The sequence below is a fragment of the Vulpes lagopus genome, chromosome 12, assembly GCF_018345385.1.
Source record: "Vulpes lagopus strain Blue_001 chromosome 12, ASM1834538v1, whole genome shotgun sequence".
Classification (NCBI taxonomy): Eukaryota; Metazoa; Chordata; class Mammalia; order Carnivora; family Canidae; genus Vulpes; species Vulpes lagopus.
In genome coordinates this window covers 44,755,032-44,764,497 of record NC_054835.1, presented here as the reverse complement: position 1 = coordinate 44,764,497, position 9,466 = coordinate 44,755,032, and the positions used below count along the sequence as shown (strand labels likewise).

The following is a 9,466-nucleotide window of genomic DNA, read 5'->3' as shown; positions in this document are numbered from 1 at the left end:
TTTGTGTTTTTGAAGAGCTGAGTAACATGGGCATTATTTATTATGCATATACTAGATAAAATTCATCAAGGAAGTGATCTAAGCCTCTAAAACCTAAGAATTAAAAATATCTTAAGTCTAAGGATTCAGAGAGGTTGAATGTAAAAGGATGGATAACTATGGACTATACAAATACTATGTAAAATAGTGTAGGAATATTAATGTCAAACAAAATAAACTTTAAGAAAAAGCATTTCTAAGAAAAAAAGAAAAAGCATTTCTAAAGATAACAAAAAGGTTTAATTCAACATGAAGATGTCATAATTCTAAACTTGTATGCTCCTAATAATATGGCCTCAAAATACATAAAGAAAAATTTAAAATTACATTGAGAAATAGAAAAATCAAAAATTATAGTTGAAGATTTTGATACATATTTGTCAGTAGTTAATAGAATAAGCAGAGAAAAATCTTTATGACTTTAGGAAATTTGAACAATAAATTTACCAAACTTGATTTAATGGACATATAGACAATCCAATAATTTCAGGATACGTATTTCTTCACATAGGGAATATTTAGAAAAAAATGACAATATCCTGTATTATAAAGTCAAATCTCAATAAATTTAAAAGCAATGGCAAAAAACAATCCAAAAATATTAAGTTTTATTTACAATAGCACAATAGAATAAGTCACCTAGGAATAAATCTAACAAAAGAAGCACAAAATTCATACTTCAAACACTACAAAATTTTGTTGACAGCAGTAAGATAAAAAAAAAATCTCTTAGCAAAATAGGAATAGAACTCCTCTAATCTAATAAAAGTTATATATATATATATATATATATATATATATACACCTTCAGCAAAGTAATACTTAAGGGGAAATATGGAAATACTTCTCTTTGAGATTAGAAATGAGATAAGGATGCCCATTATCGGGATCCCTGGGTGGCGCAGCGGTTTGGCGCCTGCCTTTGGCCCAGGGCGCGATCCTGGAGACCCGGGATCGAATCCCACGTCAGGCACCCGGTGCATGGAGCCTGCTTCTCCCTCTGCCTGTATCTCTGCCTCTCTCTCTCTCTGTGTGACTATCATAAAAAAAAAAAAAAAAAAAAAAGGATGCCCATTATCATTGCATTTTGACAATATTATACTAGAAATCCTAACTGATGAAGTAAGGCAAGACAAAGACTAAAAGATATAATTATTCAAAAGAGAAAAAGAAAACTATTATTTGGAAACATGATTATATATGAGAATATTCAGATAATTATAATTTATAAAAGTGAAGACAGGTTGCTGGATACAAGCTCATTACACAAAAATCAATAATTTTTTATGTATCAGCAACAAGCTGAAAAAAGAAAATTTTAAGAAATACTATTTACAATAATATAAAAAATACCTAGGAATAAACCCATTGAATTAAATGTAAAACTTTACATATAAAATTATAAAATAGCCAGTCTAGGGCACTAAGTCACCAGGAAGGTAAAGATGTTGGCATTGCTAATCCAAGCCACTGTTTGGGCTGTGAGCAAGAGGAAGCTGACAACCCGCCCAGTCTGCCCTCACCCTGACACTCTCAGCAGTAAAGAACTTCTTAAAAAGAAGCTTAAATTTTTACACTTCAAACTGAGGGTTGTAATAGCTTTTCTTATAGTCTAGAATATACAAAGACAAAAGTATATTCGGATGGAGAAGTTGTTTAAGATGGAGTCAGAATGTTCATTGAAAAGAAAGAACAGGGATCCCTGGGTGGCACAGCGGTTTAGCGCCTGCCTTTGGCCCGGGGCGTGATCCTGGAGACCCGGGATCGAATCCCACGTCGGGCTCCCAGTGTTGGAGCCTGCTTCTCCCTCTGCCTATGTCTCTGCCCCTCTCTCTCTCTTTGTGTGACTATCATAAATAAATAAAAATTAAAAAAAAAAGAATTTAAAAAAAAAAAAGAAAAGAAAGAACAGTTAACACTTTAAGGAACAGAATTGGACTAGGTTGAAGACAACTTATCCCAAGTTTGTGTTCAATAACCCAAACATGAAAGAAACTTGTGACTGTGGAAAAAACTTTAATATTTGAAACCTCAGAACTAGTCTGGATGTAAGCTCCAGGAGGTTTGTGGTAGCCTTCAGGCTTACTGAAGAAATCATGTGACTGTTATGTGCTGAAGGTTTGTAATGTATGGCTGCCTTATGAGGAAAATACAGTGATGCATTTTGAAAATGAAGCCACTGTTAGATTTGAGAAATGACGTTTGTATTCTTTTTAGGGGAGAGAAAATAAGAAATCGCTTTTGGGGGGTTATTTTTCTGTTTTCCCCCCTTTTTAAAAATTCATGTATTATATTAGATTCAGGTGTATAATATAATGATTAAGCCATTCTATACATTTCTCAGAGCTCATCAAGATAATTGTAGTCTTAATCTCCTTTACCTAGCTCATCCATCTGTCCCACCCATTTTTCTGTTTTTTAAAGGTAAAAAACCACGAAATCTTACACTGCACTTGACTTCCTTGCATCCTTTCTAAACTAATTTCATTAAAGTTGCATTTTCTGGGCAGCTTGGTTGGCTCAGCGGTTTAGCGCTGCCTTTGGCCCAGGTTGTGATCTTGGAGACCTGGGATTGAGTCCCACGTTGGGCTCCCTGCATGGAGCCTGCTTCTCCCTCTCCCTGTGTCTCTGCCTCTCTCTCTCTCTCTCTCTCTCTCTCTCTTGCTCTGTTCTCTCATGAATAAATAAATAAAATCTTTAAAAAACAGTTGCCTTTTCTGGAAGGATTACCAGAAGTGTATTCTTAATAGATGTGCAGTCATTAGATCTCTGTTGAATGGCCTGAAATTGCATCTCCCTTGGTGATATCCTGATCAGAGTGATGGTTTTTATTTTATTTTTTAAAAAAGATTTTATCTATCTATCTATCTATCGTATGAGCAGGGGGAGGGGCAGAGGGATAAAGAGAGAGGACAATCTCTCCAAGATCTGGGTTGAGCGTGGATCCTAACTTGGGGCTCCAACTCACAATCCTAACATCATGACCTGAGCCAAAACCAAGAGTTGGATGCTCAACCAACGGAGTCATCCAGGTGCTCCCAGAGTGATGGCTTTTAAAATTCAGAGGTAGGAAGTCCTGTCAATCACGAAAAAAAAATTAAAAAAATTTTTAAAAAGATTTTATTTATTTATTCACGAGAGACACAGAGAGAGGCAGAGATACAGGCAGAGGGAGAAGTAGGCTCCATGCAGGCGGCCCAACATGGGACTCTATTCCAGGTCTCCAGGATCAGGTCCTGGGCTGAAGGCAGCGCTAAACCGCTGAGCCACCCGGGCTGCCCACGAAAAAAAATTTTAATCCAAACTTGGCCCAGTCATTTTACATTGTTATAAAAATTTTCATTGATGCCTCATTGACTTCTTTTTTAAGCAGCCATTCGATTAAAGTATCAGGCAAAGATTTTCTTGATTGGTAGTGCAGAATAGTTCTGAGTTATGGTATCAAAAGATAAGAAATACTTATCTGGGGGATCTCTGGGTGGCTCAGCAGTTCAATGCCTGCCTTTGGCACAGAGCGTGATCCTGGAGTCCCAGGATCCAGTCCTGCATCAGGCTCCCTGCATGGAGTCTGCTTCTCCCTCTGACTGTGTCTCTGCATCCGCCCCCCGCCCCCATGTGTCTCTCATGAGTAAATAAATAAAATCTTAAAAAAAAGAGAAATATTTGTCTTTTAATACATTTCTTTTGCCACTGTAAAGTCTGCTCAAAGATGGGATCTCAATCTGATTTAGATTCTTTTAGTTGACAAGTTGCTCTGTATTATGAATTGTCAAGTACTTCTTTTTGGTTGTTCCTTATGTTATACTGATTGTACTACTAGACTGGGTTATTTGTTTTTCACATGCTATCTTCCTTCCATTCTGTCTTCTTTCTTTCTTATTTCCCTTTTGCTATTTTTCTTTGCTATGTTAATGCTAGGAGAGTTGCCATGTCCCTTCTTTTTATATTGCATTGGCTTCAGCAGTTCTGTTCAGATCTTCATTTTAGTTTAAGAGTTTAATGTGATCTTTAGTTGCTCTTTCTGTAGCATCCAAGGCCACTTTGCTTTCCTCAGTGAAATGCAGTTGAGGAAAACTGTTCTACTCACTTCTGCCGTAATCTGAGGGTGTGGTGAGGTATTACGTGTTATACTTGAGCCCTGCTCTCATACGAGAGGTCTGGTCAAATGTCCCAACAGGGTTCATTGCTCTAATTAAGTAGAATGAACCCTGGTAAAGACATTTCACCAAACCATAGATCCGTGCATGGGATGGTATTCTTGAGCTTCACATCAGATCTCCAATTCTGCCTGTGGTCCTGAGGCATTTACTTTCACTAATTAGTGATTCCTATTATTCATTTCTCCCATTTTATTGATTTTTTTCCCCAGCAGTGGTTTCTATTCCTTCCTAGGAGGGAGGGAGGGAGGGACGGAGGCAGGAGGAGAAGGAGGAGAGAGAAATTTATCCAATTTGCTTCACTCCAAATCTGGGCATTTTAGTAAGAAATCTCTGGATTTCACCATTTTTGTTTCTGAGGGAGGAGAAAGGCTAAGAGAAGGCTAGTTCTGCTGTACTACTCTAAAATCTTTTATTTCTTTGGTTGTCCTCATTAAACATTTATGGCATTAGATTGGCCTCCTTTTATTATTTGATTGGTGCTGAATTTCCTTTGCTGATTTTTACTTTTTTGTTCTCGTTCACTTTGTTAGGTATTGGAGGAAAGAAAAACTAGGCAGATTTTGGTTTCTTTATCATCTTAAACTGAAGCCCTCTGGATCAGTAAGCATTACTGTTAAACAGTAACTGCTATAAACAGTTCCTTAAAGATTTGAAAGAACTTACTCTTAAAACCCTCTGGGTCTGTTACCTTTTGTTAGAGTGCTGAGCGGTGCTGGAAAATTGATAGATGTAATTATTTGATACTTTTTTCAACTATCATTATTGGTCTGTCTATATTTTTCACTTCTTATTGATCAATATTGGTAATTTATTTCTTTTGTTCTGGAAAAGTCTTCACTTTACTAATATATTTAACATCTTAATCTCATGTTATACATGGTTTCTTACTGTCATAGCAGTATTATGTTCGATATCCAGAGTTATCTCTCTTTTAAAATTCTTAGTATGTTTCTCTCTATCCCTTTCCAGGCATACAGCCAAGGCATACCTACTGGAAATAACCACCAGGCAATTTAATCATTCTTCATCGTAGACTGTTCTCTTACTTACTTTTTAATATTCCTTTTAAATGTTTCACATTCTACTTTCCTTTTCTTCTTCATGCTTTGACCTAAGAATGGCTTGGCAGAACTCTAATTTTCATTATTCATATACTCTGTTAATGAAGAGCCAGGATGTGCTTTCATTTGAGACCTGAATTCAGATACATGCTTTAAAAATGTTCTGTTGAAAGGTGCCTAGGTGGCTCAGTTGGTTAAGCGTCTGCCTTTGGCTCAGGTCATGATCCCAGGGTCCTGGGATGGAGCCAGAAGCAGTGGGGAGTATGCTTCTCTCTCTCCTTCTGCTCCTCCCTCTGTCCATGCCCTTTTACTCTCTCTCTCTCTCTAATAAATAAATACAATCTTAAAAAAAAAAGTCCTGTTGATACTAAATAAACACTATCACTGGTCTCTTGATATTCTCAAACCCAGGCTGTCCTAAAGAGAATACATTTTTATGTACAATACTCACCATCAACTGGTAGGTCTTGTGAAAAATCTTCAAGTTCTTTAGGTGAGAGCTTAATCCCTGTATTTTTCAGAAATGTGTTCAGGTTATTCATATTAACCTTTCCTCCTTAGGGGAGACAACATATCATAAAAAACCAAAATGTGAAAAATTCCTCATTAATTCATATATATTATGGTTATCACTTTACTCATAAAGACATTTTTTTAAATCTAGAATTATCATAAAGACATTAAGGTCCAGTAAGACCTAGTTAGGCATACAAGGAGGGTCAATATTAAAAACATATATAGAGTTTCATCCTCTGACTATATCTTTTGTTATATCAACACAGTGAAAGTGTTATATACATAACATACATATATGTATGCATGTTATATATGTATATATGTATGTTATATATGTATATATGTATAGATATGTTATATATGTATATGTATACACATATGTATACATGTATGCATGTTATATATACATATATGTACCATATCCATAAATATTTGTAAATACATATGTGAACTTTTTAATGTAATAAAAATAAACTAGTATATATGAAAAATAAGAGAATATCTCAGATTTATCTGCTTTCTCATCATACTTCTCACTCACTTTTAAGAGTCTTCACACCATCTAGCAACCTTTTTTGATACACCTTTCCTTCAGCTGTAGGAAAAGGCATAATTCAGGTCAGAGAAAAATAATAAGGGACTTTCACCTAAACAATAAATATTCTACAATTTTCCTCTAATTCCATAAATTTCAAAAAGATAGACTTTAATGATTTTTCTGAAATTTACCTAATTTGTTCTCAAATAATCACAAAATTTGTTTGGAGAAATATTTTAATGAGGCAAATTTATTCACTCTTGCATAAAAGGCAAGGATTATGGCTTAAAACTTATAAAACATATATCTCTTTTGATTTACATTTATCTCTAATTTCTTTCCTTACACTCTTTATTCCATTTTTACATCTTTCCACTTACTCTTAGGAATATTTATGGAACTAAGGAGAACAATACACATGTTATTGGCAGGATTAAGTGAAATAGCTATTGCCTACCATAATAAAAACTAAATAACCCAAATTTTCTTTGGCAAAAATTAAATAATTCTAAGTCTTCAAAAATGATTAAACAAAACAACCTGGTAACAATCTGGTATCATTTTAGAAGAAAATCCTACAGCATTCTAAAGCTCCTTGAAATATATATATATATTTTTTAAATCCTTACCATCAAGTGGTAGAGTTTTTACTAAATTAAAGTATTCCTTGTCTGTGACCTCAACTTTCATGTCTTTCAGAGCATCACATACATCACTGACATCTACCTGCTCTCCTAGAAAAGATAGAAATGGTGACAAAGGAGAATCTAAGAATACAAAATTAATGAGTTATTAAATCAAATGCTGTTAACTAGCAATATTTTCACTTATGTGCCATTAAAATAATTTCATGGGTAGTTAACAATTATGTATTCTAAAAACATTAAAATTTATTGTCACCTTGAGTGATTATATAAAATGTAAGAAATGAGACAAATAATAATTTGGGTCTTTCCTTCACAAAATAGAAAAGTAGTTTTCCTGATACATTGAAATTATAATTACTTTAGGAGCAGGATGTTAGGCACATAAATATAGACATATACATAGATTACATGCTTATATGAATTAAATAATTAACACACTATATATATTAAATGCACATAGTTAATGTTTGTTAGAAAGTATGTTTCAAAAACAGGGCCTCAGGCTTCCATAATAATTTTTTGTTTTGTAGTATTTTTATGGTAAATAATCTTTTGATTATTGTAAATAGTTTTATACTTTGTAACTTTATTTATTTTTTTATACTTTGTAACTTTAGAAAGGCAAAATAATTTTGGTTTAATTAAGTCTTTTGGTTTAAATCAGTGGAAACTGAATCTCTGAAAGCTTACTTTCTAGAATCCTAAACTTTAATCCATAAATTAAATATGTTGCGTATTTTAAATGTATATGTCTAGAATGGATTTCTTTTTATTTATTATGCTTAGGAGTTACTTGGCTTCTTCAAATTGGCACTTTTACCTATTCTGGAAAGTTCTCTTCAAATATTGCCTCTGTCTTGTTTCTCTTTCTCTTTTCTTCCTAGAATTTCAATTAGATATATCTTAGATTTTCTTACCTATCCTCTGTGTCTTTTATGTTTTTATAAAATATAACTAGTAATATAAATTTACTTTTATATTTCCTATTTCTTTATCTTTTATCTTTCTGTGTTATATACCTTGTAATTTCTTAAGTTCCTTAGTTCTTTCTTCAGCTGTTTATAAATTACTGTTAAATCCTTCAAATGTTTTAAATTTTTAGTATTTTCATTGCTCAAAAGTCTATTTGGTTCTTTATCAAATCTGCATGCTCTTTCTCAAATGTATTCAAGCTTCTCCTTAAATTATTAAATTATATTAAGCATGCTTATTTAATAATTTTTGGTCTGATAATTCCAAAATCTAAAACCTTTGCTGATCTGATTCTGCTGTTGTTCATGAGGGGTGTCTCACTCATGTTGCCTCATTTCCTTCTATATTTAATAATTTTAAACTATGAATTGCTCTTTATGTGAAAAAATTTTTAAAAGATTTTGTTTATTCATTCATAGAGACACACACACACACACACAGAGAGAGAGAGAGAGAGAGAGAGAGAGAGAGAGAGAGAGGCAGAGACACAGGCAGAGGGAGAAGCAGGCTCCGTGCAGGAAGCCTGATGTGGGACTGGATCCTGGGTCTCCAGGATCACATCCCTGGCTGCAGGCGGTGCTAAACCGCTGCGCCACGGGGGCTGCCCTGAAATTTTGTTTTAAGAAGAACAGTATCCTTTAGAGAGTCAGATTGATTCATTCTAGATTATCAGTGCATGAATTTAGGCCATGCTTCAGGAGTGTTAACAGAGTACATCAATAGTGTACGTTAAAGACCCATTACTTATTATAGCTTCTCTTAATTCAGTGGCCTTGACTATATTCTTGCTTCAGAGCAACTGCAGTTTCTTTTTTTTTTAATTTTTAAAAAAAGTTTTAAAATTTCTACTTATTTATGATAGTCACACACAGAGAGAGAGAGAGAGAGAAAGGGAGAGAGAGGCAGAGACACAGGCAGAGGGAGAAGCAGGCTCCATGCACCGGGAGCCTGACGTGGAATTCGATCCTCGGTCTCCAGGATCGGGCCCTGGGCCAAAGGCAGGCGCCAAACCGCTGCGCCACCCAGGGTTCCCACAACTGTGGTTTCTAAAGTTAGTTAAAACATCTTCAATCTCTTTTTTTTTTTTTTATTTTATTTATGACAGTCACACAGAGAGAGAGAGAGAGGCAGAGACACAGGCAGAGGGAGAAGCAGGCTCCATGCACCGGGAGCCCGACGTGGGATTCGATCCCGGGTCTCCAGGATCGCGCCCTGGGCCAAAGGCAGGTGCCAAACCGCTGCGCCACCCAGGGATCCCAACATCTTCAATCTCATATTAAATTCATATTTAAATCTTATGGTACTGTGCAATAATAATCTCTATTGCTGACTGAAATGATCCAATATTTTTTGGCTAGTTGGTTACTAATTATGGAATACTGCTACTTTCTCCCCACATTACTATCCATTGGTATAATACTCTCAATCCAGTGACTCTATTACCTTTACTCCATGAAGAAGTTTTCTACTTCTATTATTTTAATTTCTGTAATAGTATTTCTGTCCTAAACAGATCTTTTGGGTATTTTAACA

General features: G+C 34.8%; 1 pseudogene; it reads left to right on the top strand.

The window, feature by feature from the left end:
• The first annotated feature begins 1,484 nt into the window (after nt 1-1,484).
• Nucleotides 1,485-2,066, top strand: LOC121474011 (annotated as a pseudogene).
• The last annotated feature ends 7,400 nt before the right edge of the window (nt 2,067-9,466 follow it).